This window comes from Emydura macquarii, unplaced genomic scaffold (genome assembly GCF_026122565.2).
Source record: "Emydura macquarii macquarii isolate MOO-44397 ecotype Brisbane River unplaced genomic scaffold, CSIRO-AGI_Emac_v2 contig_1119, whole genome shotgun sequence".
Taxonomy (NCBI): domain Eukaryota; kingdom Metazoa; phylum Chordata; order Testudines; family Chelidae; genus Emydura; species Emydura macquarii.
This window is the reverse complement of record NW_027131256.1, coordinates 16,589,244-16,605,927: the sequence shown is the minus strand read 5'-3', so window position 1 is coordinate 16,605,927 and position 16,684 is coordinate 16,589,244. Positions and strand designations below refer to the sequence as shown.

Genomic DNA, 16,684 nt, shown 5'->3' with positions numbered 1-16,684 from the left:
TAGCTGGTATAGGACTGGGCCCTAATAAAGTTTGTGATGCATGAGGTTCACTGTTATGACTTTTACTTGGTCATTTCTATCACTGCTTAACTGGAAGATAAAGGAGAAGCTATGCTCTTACTTTAGATTTTGAAGTGTTAATATATTTTTATCTCATACAGTAGTGATCTTGTATCAGAACCACAGGCTTTTCGTTAAAACTTCCTCACTTCAATAAGATTTATATATGTCACTACTGCTTCATTTCTCTTGGCCTCTCAGTCTCAGCTGTACAGAGGCATGTTCTGAATTAATGTAACATTTATATGCTACCTTGTTTCTGTTGATACGTATCATCTTACTTGTAGCTCAAACCAAGGAGAGTGCTGTAGAAAAAGATATTTCTCATAGCCTGGATGATGCAATTTATTAGCTTGTGTGAAAAATAAACCTAAGCATTAACATCAATATATTCTTATTAAGCCAGTAGTTTATTATGTCTTGGTTGCATTGGTTACTGGTCCAAGTGCAACGTTGAAAGTCTGTTTTAATAATTAGTGTGTGAACATGCTGAGAAATTGAAGGAAATGAGAAAAAAAGTCTGCCTGGTACCTACTTACCTTTTTTTGTATCTGGTTTATTTAACTATCTTTCAAAGTCAATTCATTTGCCATTAATAAAACGCCATCTGCCATTTTATGGCATGTACACAAACTGCTGCAGAAAGATGCCAAGGCAATTTAGAATTTCTTACTGCAGCCTAGGCTGGAGCGAATTTCATTCATGGGATAAATGAGGAAGTATCCCTTTGCCAAGTGACAAAGTGTAATGATTCATGATTAATGAAACTTTCTTCTCCATAGACCTCTCCTTTAAATATGCTACACTTATCAATAGAGTGTGAGAAATTGTGCTTTCAAACAAACAGAGCAGAAAATGCAACCCACACTTGTACCTACTAGGATTTGCTCCCTATCGAAGAAAGGGGAAAATAACCTTTAGAGAACCAGCATTTGCTTCTGCAGAATTTCAGAACTGTGCGCTTTCAAAGTGTAAAAAACCTGCCTAAGTGTGTATGAGACAAAACTGGATCTGTAGGTTCTGAGTTGGGCTGGTTGAAAATATTCAGATGAAAAGTTTGCCAGAAACGGTGGTTTTTTAATGAAACTTTTCTGGAAGAAAATTGAATTTTTTTCCCAAATGGGGGAAGAAGAACCCCTACAACAACCACCACCACCACCACCAAAAAACAAAAAACAAAACAAACACCCACCCACCACGCAGACCACATAAAAAAAAATATCCTCAAACTTCTCCTTTCAAAATTGTGGGTTTATCCCCACACTTCTTTACGGTTTCCTAGCTGCTGTCAGCTGGGAAATAGTAAAAGTGTGAGAAATGCTAAGGGTTGATAGTGTTCCTTTCTTTCTGAAACTAACACTTTCAACACTTGGAAAAAGCAAAACTATCTAACCAGTAAAACTTGGGGACAAAGTCAGTGCAAGAAAGAAGATTCTTTAACTTCCTCCAAGAGTAAGTGTGTGGAGAATCCCACACACTCACTCTTTTCCAAGCCTTGTCAGCTGGGAAAACAGTGTGGGAAAGTGGTGGGTTGGGGGCGGGGGGAGAAGAAGAGAACTCCAGTCAAAAATGCATGTGGGAAAACCGAACTTAACCCTGTTACCAAAACAGTGCAAGAGGATTTTTCTGCAGGTATATTTCAATCATTTCTACTTCTGAGTGGGATTTCAAGAGTTCTCACTACTGCACTAGTGCTGCTTGCTCTAAAGTCATGGAGTTTGACCACTGACTCCATTGGCAGCAAATTTAGGTTTCTGAACAATATCACCATCTATGCACAGAACTGCTGTGAACTTCAGTGAAAGTTTACACGCATTCAGAGCTCACAGAACTACATGCAACAACAGGATCTAATGAATAAATCCTGTAAATTTCAACAATAACCATAAACTCTGTTCTAATTACAATGCAAGTTATTATTTTGGCTCATGGAAAGGTTTGCTTAAATATTTTAATTCTAAGAGACTGGAAATTCTACTATCTGATATTGGACAGTTTGTTTGGTCTTGATAACAGGGATATAAACCATAGATTTCTGAGAAGACCAACAGATTTTGTTTGTCACCCCTTCTAATGTGGCTTCAAAAATCCAAGAGAAAAAGGTGTAATGAAACATAAGCTTGCTGACACATGCTGTAATTAAAATATACTATAAATGCTCCTTTTAAAAAAAATACAGGAACTAAACAGACAGATTCAACATCTTGCCCACAAGTTACACTGCTGTCTCAGACAGGTGTCTTTGTGACAACACTCTGAATGTACAATAAGTTAGACTCCTTCTATATTTTATATTTATTCACATTGCAAAGCAATGTGACATTCCAGACATCATCATATCTGATGAAATGGGAAAATGAATGTGGTCAAAATATGAAATGGTGATTAACTAGAGATAAAAAGGTAGGCATTAAACTGATTAAAAACAAAGCAATATTTGTAAGCGCTTAGATGAAAAGAGATTTATAAAATACATACAAATGCTGTGTTATACAGAGATTCTGTTCTTGATAAATCTTTGCAGTGTTAATATAATTTATGTTGTGGTATGAGTCTAGCAAGAAAAGATAAGCTCAAGATGGAAAATTGGGGTGTGGATCTCAACCGCTCCAAACTCCAAGAGGGGCTGGGATGCAACATATTGGTGTTGGTCCCTCCTACTAGTAACATGACACTGGATGTGAACTAAAGATGGAAAAAACCAGAGTTGGTATTGCAAGTCCACTGATCAAGATTGGTTCCTGCAGAGATGATTCAGATCCTGGGGCCAATAATCCAAAGGTCTCAAAATTTTCGGATAAGTGATTCTGATTTTAGCTAATCTCTACTGGGAGCATAATAAGCGTGTTATAAAGGGACAAGCAGAAAGTGGGTTCCCCAAGTTCCCCTCAAGGAGGAGGCTGATCATGCCAAGTGTTTGTCCTTAACTGAGACATTACTTTAAAAGTTTATTTTAAAATGTCTATTTTGTCATTCTACAAGCTTAGGGAAGGATCCTGCAGCTACTCCATATGAGGAATTGCTGCTGACCTCAATGAAGTTATTATGTCGAGCATGAGCAACTAGAAGATCAGAGGCCCTTAAAGATAAATACAGGAAGAAGAAAACCAGATGTTACAGCAGTCATGTCACTAAACAGGGGAGATTGCTTCCATGCAGGGGCAGTTTTAGCACAGGTTCATGGATTCAATTGCACTCACAGAAATCGTGAAACCCAAGGATGCATAAACAGGCAAACATATACTTCTTCTGGCCCAGTGTACGGGGGACACTTGAGGAGCATGTGGGTGTTTGTGAGTGCAGGGCAGGCTTGCACTCTATTGCAGTGGCAGCTCCTGTCCTGCAGGGCTGGACCCAGCTCCTCACTCAGTATTGTTGCAGCTTGGTGCATGGGATCATGCATCATGACAGAGGGGCCTCCAGGCCAAACCTGAGTGGTGCCAGGAGCTGGGCCAAGCCCTACAGGACAGGAACTGCCACTGCTGGGTGTGTGCTGGGCAGGCTTGCCTTCCAAACCCCACCCCCTCTCCCCTGCCCAGTCTCACCTGCACACTGGGCTGGGTTGCGGTGCTGGGGGGGAGGATGGCTGCTGCATGTAGTCAGCGCCCCCTTGGTAGGTTAGTGTAGTGCATCCATTGAATTGGGAGGCTACATCTGCCCCTGCTTCCATGCAGGCTTTGTTTTCTCAAGTCTAGCCTCCTCCACTCCAGGTGATGCGGCCAAAGCAACAGCATAAATCAGATGCTAAACTGTATTTGCCCCAGGTGAGGTTTTGGATTTTTTTTTAAATGAGTAAATTATAACTACCACAAGGATTGAGTAAACCAATTTTGGGCCCATGCTAATACACTTTCATGATGATTTTACCTGTCAGGCTGAAATATCACCGAACTGTTTGGGAAACACACACTAGTTTTAATGGTTTTCTATTTACTTTGAAAAACAATTACTGATGACAGATACTTTCATGGTCTTAGATTAAAAATAAAAAAAAAATCATGTAGGCATTGTCCTCATCATAACCTCACTCAAAGTTCTTGAGTGAGTCCCCACCCCTCCCACCCCCAGGTCAGCCCCCCCTTCAAATCATGCAGAAGCTCAAATGAGGAGTTAGAATTTTTTTTAAATGAAACTCTCAATCCAGAGTTACCGTATCTATTTGAGATGAGGGTGAGGCCCAATACAAATTCCATCAATCTTCAAGGTTATTGCCCAGCCCATCAATAGTTACTTACAGTACATAGCCTTGTAAGGATCAAAACCAAGCATATAGCCCATCACGTTTGAAACATTTTCAAGACGATTTGGCTATCAGGATATCCGTGTGTCAGATGAGGCAAACACCACTAGCATAAATCACCACCACTCATTTGCCCTTAGTTTTGTAAGGTCAGGCATACAAACCTACCTGCAAAACAGCATCCATTTGTGCACCTATTTAGTATGCCCATTTACTGTGATTGATAATTAGTTATCCTCATGGGGCATTTGCACACACAATGCCAGATTTACATGAGCAATTGCGATAATTGCCAGTACCAATTTGGTAAATAGGCAGACACTTACACACTTCCTTTGGAAAAGAGTGAAGTCCATTAGGTTTCATATTGAATCTGAAACTGGTGGCTTAATAATAAGTTACCATCCATTAATAGACACCATGAGTGAGGGATGGACTAAGCAGATCTTTGGTCACATCTGTCTGCAATAATTCTAGGTTTCTTACCAAATCCTAAACTATAGTGCAGTTGCCTGAGTGATGGTTCATAGGGATATGCTAAAAGCAGCCCTGGGGAACAGATGGCTGTACTGTTCATTAATGGAAGATCCCTGAATATTTGAAAACACACAGGCTAAAGATATTTGCATTTCAGGTATGCACTTTAATTTCAAGCATGCAACTCCAGAGGAACTGAATAAAAACCAGTGTCATTCCAATGACCAGTTCAGATAGATAATCTTTCAATATCAAGGGATCAGAGCTGCTCTGAAGAATTTGCTGGGTGGAGCAGCTTCAATGAAACTGTTCATTCCTGGGAGTTTTGAAATGGTTAATGCTGCTACCTAGATAGTAAATCACAAGCTGAACAGACCACTACTACTTGCTCTTTAATTATTGGCCTTACTTCCAATACATTTGTGTCAAGCCCTATTGTTGCATGATGATGTTTCTCTGAAGATTTCAGAGAGCGGACGCCCAGCACCTCAAAAGGAGTTGGAAATGAGCAGTCTACATTTCCCTCTTCTCCCCAGGAAGCAGATAGGGACCCAGCAGGAACAGGTGGTACTAGTGCTCTCCTAGCCAACTGCGTTTGTGGCCCCAGTTCTGGAATAGGACCCACTCAGGTGGACCCCATTGTGGGATCAGAGTCTCCGAGAATTTCACCTTGTATTCATTATTCAAAATGTGTCCCACCTTGCCTTTCATGATACAGATTCTCCCCCAAATTGACTCCTATTACCACAGCAGCAGCCTGTGTGCCATCAGCAGCCTGCAGTGAGCAGGCATTATGTTGGGTTGCTATAGGCCCCCTGTAAACCCTGGTACAGGGGAATATGCTAGGGGTCCAGTCCTAGCAGAACACTACAGAAGATTCCAGGCTGCTCTGGACTAGGGAACAGCCTACAGACAATTGTTGGGAGGCTGAAGTAAATTAGAGCAACCCGTTGCTTTAATTTACACTGGGGCCACCCAGAAACCTGAGAGCCCAACTATGACTTAGGATATGCCTACACTGCAATTAAAAACCTGCAGCTGTCTGAAGCCAGGTACCTCGGGCTCGCAGGTCTTGGGCTAAGGGGCTGTTTAATAGCAGGGTAGATGCTGGACCTCAGGCTGCAGCTCAAACTCTGGGAACCTCCCACCTCACAGGGTCCTAGAGCCCTGGCACCAGCCTGATCCCAAACATCTACGTTGCAATTAAACAACACCTTAGCCCAAGCTCCGTGAGCCAGAGTCAGATGGTGCAGGCCAGCTTCAGTTTTTTTAATGGCAGTGTAGACATACCTTTATAGAGCCACCTATGGCACCCCTTCACCCTTCCCCCTGGTCTGCACCCTCTGGAAGCACAGGACAGAATTTAAATATTCATTCTCTCATCCTGTTTTATGCACCTGGAGCACTTTGCCTCCCTCCCACCAATTACCTACTCTCTCTTCCACAATCTCAAAACACCCATGGTGCTAATTTATGAATTTGGATTTATTTCAATAAAATTTTAATATTCAATTTTTTTTTAAAAAAAAGATTCTCCATGCCTAAGACGTCCAGAAGCTTTATATAATAATTACCATTACAAAAGTTAACTAATTGATGGAACACACACACACACACACACACACACACCCCCACACACCCCTTCAAACAATTAAGTAGTTAGATAATACAGCAACTACACCTTCATTACACTCATGAAATGCAAACATGAAAATGCAGCGCACAAAGCTACTTTAAGACCTAAATAAAGAGACTGAAAAGCAGAGATTCTCCTGAGGCAACGAGGGCTCCAGGGAGCACTGCATCTTTTTTTGTGAAGTGTAAGAAGCAACTTCATAAACCCCTCCTGTCCCCTCAAGGGCAAGTGTCATCATCCATTGCTGAACAAATGTCTCAAACCATTCTCTGCCCCCCCCCCACTCTGTTTCCTATGACCTTTCTTCCAGTCCAGGTCTTTCTTTTGTGCGTAAGTGTGGCTGATCACATAAACAAGGTCTAGTCAAAAGACCAAGTGAAAGAGCAACAATGTGGACTTTGACCTTCTTCCACTATCCTCAGAGAGACCCCATACATTTGATGACTGCTGGATTAATCAAACTGTGCTACATGAAATCTCCTCCTCTTTACTATTTAAGAATTTTTAGTCAATTGTCCAAGGTAGAATCTCCTAGAAAAATTACACAAAAAGTGCATATAAAAATAAAAGAGCATCTAGAGACAGCTTTAATTTGTGTAAAACCTGAAGAAGTTTTTATGTGCCAGTTTAATCTTGTAACAGCTGCTTCTCCAAGTACTCATTTGAGCTAAATATATCACATGACCGTACATATGTTCTTTCTAAAATAAAAAACCTGAATATCTTCTTAAATGATTCTGCACCTAGCACTATTCAAGCAGCACCTACTGTTACCATTATAGTTAAGTATCTGAAATAGCCCATATTCTCAATAGATATTTTTAAAATTTCCCCTCTCTTACCCCACAAACAGCTCACTGAAGTAATGCAAGAACTAAGTGCTATGAGGAATGCTGGAAATGAAAAAGTAAAATTGGCAAAAAAAAAAAAAGTGCTTACCTCCCACTGCCTTATAATGAGGCTCAAAGGCCTTAGTCAGATAGATGCTTTTGAAAATTTTACCTTAGTGTCTATCCACAGAGCAGATTCCCAACCAACAGCAGGTCTTCCCACACTGTCCTGTCAGCATCCCCCAAATCTCTCCTGGAGGAAGCAGAAGGCTGAGAGGTTCATTGTGTAGTTTAGTCCAGTCTCTTGCCCATTTTGGTGGAGCCTTCTCTGATGTGGGCTCGTCTTCTACGTACTGGGGTGAAACCAGTAAGTCATTTCATACAGGCCAGCAATAAGCCATAGGATGGCAGCTACTTTTTGACCCAAATTTTCCATTGTGGGTTCTAATGAGGTGTGCCTCAATTTTTGGGTTCCCAAACCATCTTAAAAATAAAATCAGGCCCTTGATGTTTGAAGTTAGGTGTTGAAAACTGAGGCACAGAAATTAAAGGCCAAATCGGAAAATTTGGGCCTTGATCACTACCAACCAGGTCAGATTGGAGCGATTATAGTGACAGTGAGATTACTCATACCATCAGTTCTCTGAGCTACCCACTTCCTTGAACTGCAGGAACTACTGGGAATTCTGTAGATGTTCACAATGATACTCTTATGCCCAAGGAGAACCTCATATTTTTGCATTGATTCCAGAGATTTAAGCAGAAATGCCACTGATCTCAATAAAATGCTTATTACTTTTAAAAAAAATTACCTATTCAAAAAAAAATGGATGTACACATAGATATTGTCTCTACTTTTCATTCATCTGCTGCACTTAAGATTTGTGGTATATGCTCAGTCCTAAGACTCTCATCAGATATACATCAAGATAGAACAGCCTGGCATGATGTGTTTGCCAAAAATATGTTAACTGTCAGGCAAAGGTTTCCAAAAAATTTGTAAAATGGCAAGATTCCTATTGAAAAAGAGGGAGAAAAATATACCTTCCCATAAATGCCTGTACAATTTCCCACTGGTGCTTGTTACTGTACTTCAGAGATCATGAGAATTACATACAGCAGTTTCATTTTGTCCTGGAAAATGTTACCAAGTTAAATAGGGTTGAGAAACAGTCCGAGTGTGGGAGACAGCAAGCTGCTACATTTCTAATCTATGCAATGTGATGCAGTTACTTGCTGAGTGGGTAGTTGATCACACTTCACACCTGTATAGGGAGAATGGGCAATCTATTCAATTACAGTGCAAACAAGTCAAATATTTCAATATTAAGTTAAGAATATTGTGAGAGTTGTACTGTACAGTACTGGAATGGCCAAACTAATTGGAGGATAATCTAAGTTCAAGCTGTTAGCACTGGTTTTCTGTCTAACCTATCTATTATTCATGTTTGGAAAAAAGTTTTTTTTTCCTCTGTGGATACTTGTACAAGACTTACCATACTAGAGTGACCTCTTGCAGCAAGACCTGCCATTGCAGCACTCCGTCTCAATTTCCCCACAACAATTTTCAGCCTACTCCGGACGTAGAGGTGACTGGCTGCAGGGACTTGGCCCTCCAGTGAAGTCATTAACAAGAGCCCATCTTCTTGGGTATCCAAGTCCAAAACAAAACACGAAGTCTCAAACTGGGCCGAGCCCATCCTTTGAGGGCCTGTCTTCTCTCCTTTAGTTTGAAGCACTCTTCTACCCAACTCAGCTTTCACCCTTCTTAGGCTCCTTTAGGGTTGCCACATCTGAGGTACGAAACACCTGCCCCTTTGGGTTGCACTCTGGTCTCTCTTGAGCAGCCACCCCCACGCCTGCCTACCTGGAGTCTTCCACTCTACCTGTGCCTTGTGCACTCCTCAAAGGATTGTGTGTTCTCCTCTCCAGCTGGTCTTTCATCGCTGGACTTCCTTCTTTTTAAGTCCAAACTCATTCTAAGTGTAGCAGGGCAGGGTTGACCGAACAGGGCTGACGGGCCCAAGTTCTGCTGGCTCTTAAAGGGGAAGGCCACTCTGTTACAGCACTACTATGGAATATAATCAGTCTTTTAAAAGAAGGCTCCTGAGGCACAAGATAGTTGAAGGTATTGAGCTTAACCCTTGAGGGTTCATTTGAAGGTTGGAGCATTTCTAAAGAATTCATGGAGATTGCAGTACTGCAATGTGTGTGTTACCACCTTCATCTTGCAAGTATCACAAGACCAGCTAATCTATACAGTATTAAATACATATATTTTAAAATATAAATGATATAGTACTTGACTTTGTTACACTGCCTTCCATACTTAAAACTGGAGAGACTACCTTCTGTGGGGTTATATTAACAAGTTCTATTCCTCCCTCTCTGCTAAAGCCAAAATTAGAAAGTTCTCTTTAAAAAAAAAAAAACCACACACACCACTTGGAATCATAACTGTATTTTGTCCCATGTCTCGGCGTTTCATAACCTCAAACCCAACATATGAACAGGATATGTACAGATTCCCTTTTCCATTCAGTTCTCAGGCTCAACAATGCTCAGCAGGCAGTAGTAAATTTAGCAAGAGATCTTATCCATCACTGCTGAAAAAAATACTAGGCATTGACTGATGAATGGAAGATAAATCACAAGAGGGTTGTCCATTCAGGCAGGGCTGAATGACTCTGACAGAGCCCTGCATGAAAGCTCATTTTGTGCTTGCCTGTACAATATGTCATTTGTAGAGTGTCGCTTTCCAATGATATCAGTCCCTTCTCAGTATGAAGTCCTCTCCCTTTGTTCCCATCAATAAAGATGTCCAATCGGTAAAAAGGGAAATCTCAAAGCGACAAGACTATTATGATCTTTAAAAAAAAAAAAAAAAAAAAAATTCAAGTTCAGAGGTAGACCTCGGCTTTGTCATCTGCTGCACCCTAAGCCAAATGCAGCACCTTCTCAAGGCAGGTGAAGAGAGTGAAAGGATCCAACAGGTGGTTTAAAGCATTTTAGTGGTGCTGTAGCCTATCATTCTTGTGCTCTCTGAGGCCTGTTTATTATTGCTCAGACCAACAATGTCTCTCTTTAACGGAGACGTCTACTGTGATACCACCTAATGTTAGGCCAATGCTATTTTTTTTCCCCAATACTTTGACACTAGAAGAGTTCAACCTCCCCTCTTGAGGGACAAAGTCGACACTAATACTCTTATCCTGTAGCGTTGCCCTTGACACCAGAAAATATTCTATTGTGGTAGTAGAGATGAGAAAGATACTGGGGGGGGGGGGCAGGCCCCTTTGCTCAACAACTGATAGGTGCTACAGAAATGTTACAAAATTACCGTGTCCATGGTGAGCGAGTTCTAGACCAGCAGTAGGCTACTTAGTTAATTTCGTTCACATTTTAAAGCATGGTTTTATCTTGGGAAGTGACTAAATAAAAAACAGCACCTTCTTAATCAACAGATGTGGTCCTCCTGTGTTCAGAGCCCTATCTTTCACTGCTACAAACCTTGCAGGGCCAACACAGCAAAGAGTGAATGAGCTGCAGATTCTATTCCATCTTGCACCTCAATGGAATGGTTTAGAAAGTGCCAATTAGCTACACCTGTGCAATCCTACTGATGTGGAGAGATGCACAGCTGTTACTGAGGGTTTAAGTGCAAGACAATGTTGTACATGTGTAGCTAAGAGGCCCAGTTCCCCCCCGTGGATGCCAGAGTAGAAAATAACTCTATGTGATTCTAAGACATGCAATAGTATTTATAAGCCTGGCAACAAAAAACACAAACCTACAAAATATTTTCCTTTAATAGATTGGCTCAGGTTACAAGTTGTCATTGATGTATTAAGCACAAAAACCACCATGCTGTATTTGCAATGACACTTGTCAGAATAGTGCTGCACTCAGGTTTTTATTTTTTCCTCGTGTTATGTTAAATAGTCTATGCACCTGTTTGAACAGGTCTTGCTCACCCAGAGAAGATGTCGTTTGTGAAAATAAGGTCCAAAAGCCACATTTAATCTATTCTGAACTTCCTCCAGGAGAGGCGATGCACAAAAACAGTTAAACTATTTGCAAAAATTGTTGCAAACCAAAGCACATTTTGGATTGCTCTGATTCACGCTATCATTCTAGTTAGTTGGGAAGTCAGACAACCAACTCAGAATCTGTGAAAATTCTAACAAACTACCGCGACCTACATAGCAATTTTCATCAATAGATCTCAAATCACTTTATAAAAGGAGGCCAGTATTATTCTTCTCGTTTTAAGGATGGGGAAACTGAGGTGCAGGAGGGTGAAGTGACTTGCCCAAGGTCACCTCATAGAGCCAGTGAGAGAGCCAAAAATAGAACTCCCCCCCCCGGGTCCCAGCCCAGTGCTCCAACCACTAGTCCACACTATCTCCCATAAAAGTTTCATGAATTATAACAGATGCCCTTTTAGTCACTGTTTTTAGTCTCCTTTTTAAAACAGCTCATTCATCCACAGACAGCAGAAGTATTGCCATGTGACACTGTGCAAACAAAGTACACAATACAAATAGCCAAAGCACAGAACCCATAATCCAACAATTACTCATGCAAACTATTAGACAAATATGAATACAAAGAAAATCAGAAATTGTTCTTCATTGATTAGCTAATGCATAAACAGGCCTAAATTCAGGACAAATGAGTTAAATGAATAGTTTGAGCTAAAGGAGAGCACTAGGGAAAGCTACTCTACTCTTAGCAATCAAATAAGTACTGGAAAAAAGAAAAAATTAAACCTTAAAACTGTGTCAGCATAACCTGGGGCCAAATTATGTGGCTTAACATAGCAAAGATTCCCATGGCTCTTCAGCTTTATGGCTCTTAACACAGAATTTCTATAGACTGTTTGGTTAAAGGCCACAGAATCTGATCTTTAATTAGGACGTTTATATCCAAATAAAGCTATTTATAGAATGTATTTGTAATGCAAGGATCTTGTATCTGACACAAAATGCTGACGTTTCACTCTGCTAGTAGCTGTTTAAAACCTTTAATAAAAATACAAGCTAGAAGATAAAAAAAGTTACGACAACCTTAACTTTAGTTGTTGCTACCAGCTCTACCTATGAGTTCCCAAGTTACATCAATTTTTTAGTTATGAAAAAGGAAAGGTGGAGGAAATGACATTTGCAAATACAAAGCTGCTGAATTTCTTTGATCCCAAAACAGCTGAAAGAACATAACTTATTGTCTATTGCAGAAATGGAGACAGGCATGTAATGAAATATTTCATAATAATTTTATTATTTGACTTTGCTTTGATGTGATATTGCATGGAAGACTCCAAAAGGTAATTCTTTCTCCTCTATCTGATTCTAGTATTATAAATTAAATTAATAAAAGTCAAATTTCTTATAAGTGTATTATTCAGATAGCTATGGCAGAAATTACTGTATTACAAGGCAGGTTAAGTAACTGCTACCACTGCAGAATGGAATACCTATTGTTGTCACCAGACAGATCTACACTGATTCTAGGTCATCCAACTTTGTAACTGGTTAGGCAGTTCCAAGTACTTTGTCAAAAGCTAGAGAGGTTCCTATTTTCATCTAGCAGCCAATTACTGTAAACACACCATATACATATTGGAGGGAGAGAAAAAGAATAAAACCAAGGATGACGCAATTTGTCAGAGAAAACAGTACTTGATTTTCAATACCTTTATGTATTCTTCACTGTAAAAACTGTAAAATGATCATATTGAAACAAATTTTATAATTCTCACTCCTAGTCAATGGGAAATGTTGAATGAGTAAGGACTCCTAGTTTAGGCCATTTTTGATGCTGAATGAAACTTTGCCTTTAAGTCTATGTACAGCAACAGACAACACTAAAAGTTACTGCAGTATACTCCAGGAAGAAAGGAGCTGGTCAAATGATAAAACCTGTACCCTCCAAAGATGCATCTTTAGATATCCCTGAAGATTCAGTGTTCCAAAGGTTATGCTACAGTGCAGGACTATCTGCAGTAGAGGGTTCAGTAGGACACTGCACCCAAAAATCTATTGGTAGGAGCACTTTGGGGGACCAGTCTGACTCTGACACAGCCAGACGACAATACAAAATCAACCTAGTTTGTTGTAGAACATGTAATTCCAGAACAGCAATTGGAGCTTAAATGTCACTTACTCACAAACCTGCTTTCCTCATGGGAGTGCAAAACGCCAATTGATGTTATTGGTGGTTACATGTCATTGGCATGAAACTAGACTCCTCCTTCAATTTTCTTCAGGAGCTGTCACTTTCTGGCTAGAAGTTGTCCACCCTTTTGCCTGTGAAAATAATATCAAATATTTTGTTTCTAGTAATGGAATAATATAATCAAACAGTACCCTGAACATATGGACCTTTAACGCAAGTTCTCTTTACATGGAGTGCAAACTCCTACTGTGTGTTTGGTTCAGTCAGTATTTACTGACATACTATTAAATACATATTTTTTTAGTGCCTTTGAAAATGCATGCACAGTATTTATAGGTGTCCTAGTCTACAGTCTCTGTAGGTTTGTATGGAAATACCTTAAGATCCTCAGAAAATTACCTCAGAAAATATAAATAGTGACCTAAAGAAAATATGTAGGAAAATCAAAAGGCTAACAAGTTCAGATAAACAGTCAAGAGTTTCAATAGCCACTCCTACCACTTGTGTTTAGAAACTTGTTTCACATTTATATTATGAGGACCTACTCATGCTTCAGTAATTCTGCCTAATTGAAACTGGGAAAAAGGAGGGTGGAGAACAGAAACAATCTCCAAGGTATTCTGTAAATAGATCCCAAAACTCATAATATTGTAGAATTCAGATTGGTGACAACAGCGTATTTCATGTGAATTTGAGTTTAACTTAATGCCAATAGTAGATCCTTCTCACCCAAGGAAAGTGTATGTATGTGGGAGAGAATTCTATGCTCTCCCACAAGGAGAAGAGGACAGAGGTCTTCTGGAGCATGTTCTTCTCCCATCTCCACAGAGACCCACTATTGGCTGTCAACCTTCCTCATGTGTTTGACGGGAAGATGGTCCAGAGATTCAAAAGCCATCATGGCTCTTGGCAGAGTAGGGAATGTATTTAAATAGATTTAGTGGAGCAGTGACCGGAGTACTTGATCCGATCCATCTGTCACTGCGTATGCCCAGATGCGCCTAGGATGTTTTGAAGCGTGTAACAGACCCTTCAGAGACCACTGCTCCAAACATTTGGGATTGGGAGGTTTGGCTTCCAGCCTCATTCTCCCAAACGTCACAGTGTGACTTCTGTGGTTCAGGTCCAGGCACATCTCTCAAAAAAGCCTGGTGGCAGCCAACAGTTGGGTCAGTCATTTTAGGCAGATTAGTTTGTCAATCCCTCTTAACGCCAAATGGATCGTCACTCAGAACCGAGGGCGGTAGTGCCTGGATAAAACAGAATTGCCTGAATTCTCACTTTTTCACCTTAATTATTATTTTGAGTCAAAATACGGTGAAAGTTTGTGCTCCTGAAAGTAGGGAACTGATATTAACAGCAAGAGCTAGGTTTAACACCTCATTGCCTCTATTCCCAAGGTCTCTCCCAATAGAAAGAACATCAATCATGCTGAATTATGCTGAAAGAATTTGATAATTTTAGGGCATGGGTAAAACATTCCTCTAAAAAACTGGCAGATAGAAAAGGGGAGAACAGGGAATCAGGCTTTGTATGCTCTAATCCTAGCTATTCACTTAACTGTGGGGTGACTTCAGGCAGACCACTTAAATACATTCTCTGTCCCTCAGTATACCATCTATAAAAAGATATAATGCTAACACAGGAATGTTGGGACAGCAGCACTTGGTAAAATTCTTTGGGATCTTCAGATAAAAGGGAACATATGATAAAAGATAGTATTGGACTGTCAAATGGAATCCAGGCTGATACTTATCAAAGATAGTATAATTCAGTGGTTTTCAACCTGGGGTCTGCAGATCCCTGGAGGTCTGTGGACTAGGTCTGAGATTTCAAAGGGGTCCACACCTCGATTTGAAATTTTTAGGGGTCCACAAATGAAAAAAGGTTGGAAACCATTGGTACAGTTAATTTCCCAAAGTTTAAGCCGACAAGATTTGAAAACTAAGTCCTACCAATATAAAATGACTACATGCTCATTTGCCTTGTTATACAGCTCAAAGGAGCTTAATTTAAAAATTTGGAAATTGACAGTTAATTCAGCCACATAGTAACAGTCACATTTCAAGAAGCATGGAAAGAGGGAAAGGTGAAGTAAAAAAAGATGCTTTTTTTGTTCTTTGGCAGTAGAAATAACGTGAAGGTTTTGGCACAACCCACCACCTCCATTCCATCTGCTCTATTCATTCAAGCCCTCTCCAACCCACCTCAATCATTTCAACCTTGCATTCCCATCGTATCTTGGGGCTAAATCCAGAGATCTACAAGGTGAGGTAAGTTCCTTAAACATTAGTAAGTTTAAGGGAACATAAATTGGTGACATTTGTATGCTGAGGAGTTAAAAGAAAACAAATTGAGAATGACCTACTTTACCTCACAACTTTTCTGAGCACACAAAAGCACACACATAGTCAGAATAACTGACTTTAGATTAAAATAAAAAAAGCAGGAAAAGTTTTTCAGAAGAAAGCATAGTGTGACTTAGTGTTGTTTACAGCTGTGGTGTGACTCCACTGAGTTAGTTACACGTGGGATGAATTTGGTCCTTAGTTTTTAACAGCAGCTGTTTGGAACTATAGCTCCAAAATGCAGGCTTCATAGCAGACAGACAAGCTACTTACATTTAAAGGTATAGTACATAAGTCCATATCTACAGACGCCATACTTTCCTTTCTATTCTTCTCTCCTCCCTCAGTGAGAAAATTGAAAAAAAATTTAGGCTCAGAAAAACAGAGATTTGGAACAAAAAGCAGGTGTAAATTACATGCTCGTAAGTGGGTGAGTCAAAGTCATTCCAGAGGGAGTAAATTGAAGTATCAGACACTTGAAGGATGTGGGGAGGAGGGAGAACAGATGCAAGATACAGCAACTTAGACACCTCTCTGAATTTAAGCCATCTTTATCACCTCACTCTTCTAACGTCCACCCATCACATTTAAATTCCCCTTATGTTTTAGTGATCTGTTTAGTAGCAAGCTGCGCTAGTTTTATCTGGAGAGAGGATTATGATCTGGTACTGTCTCTGGAAAGGGAATGGGAGCAAAAAGACATAAGACTTTTTTCTGAATGTAATGGGGTAGCAATTGGAGAAGTCTGAGTCGCCTAAATGTAGGGTGCACCTCCAGCTTGAGCAGCATAGCCAGCCAGACTACTTTATCATTCTTCTGAGACTCAGCTTTCATTTAAAAAGATTATTCTTTCACCATTAAGGTTGTTAAAACACAAAACAAAAACAAAAAAAACTTTCAAAACACTGAGCAACCT

At 40.2% G+C, this 16,684-nt stretch overlaps 1 protein-coding gene across 7 annotated transcripts in view; it reads right to left on the bottom strand.

Moving 5' to 3' along the window:
- The window catches only part of EPHA3 (EPH receptor A3), a 550,981-nt gene that overhangs the window by 385,330 nt on the left and 148,967 nt on the right, over nt 1-16,684 (bottom strand). For 4 of the 7 annotated variants that reach the window (XM_067546251.1, XM_067546250.1, XM_067546247.1 and 1 more), the window contains exon 2: nt 13,409-13,551. The gene's annotated coding sequence lies outside the window, so the exon portion shown is untranslated. Of the gene's footprint in view, nt 1-13,408; nt 13,552-16,684 lie in introns of those variants that run through there. The other 3 variants (XM_067546248.1, XM_067546249.1, XM_067546252.1) reach the window with 2 other exon arrangements.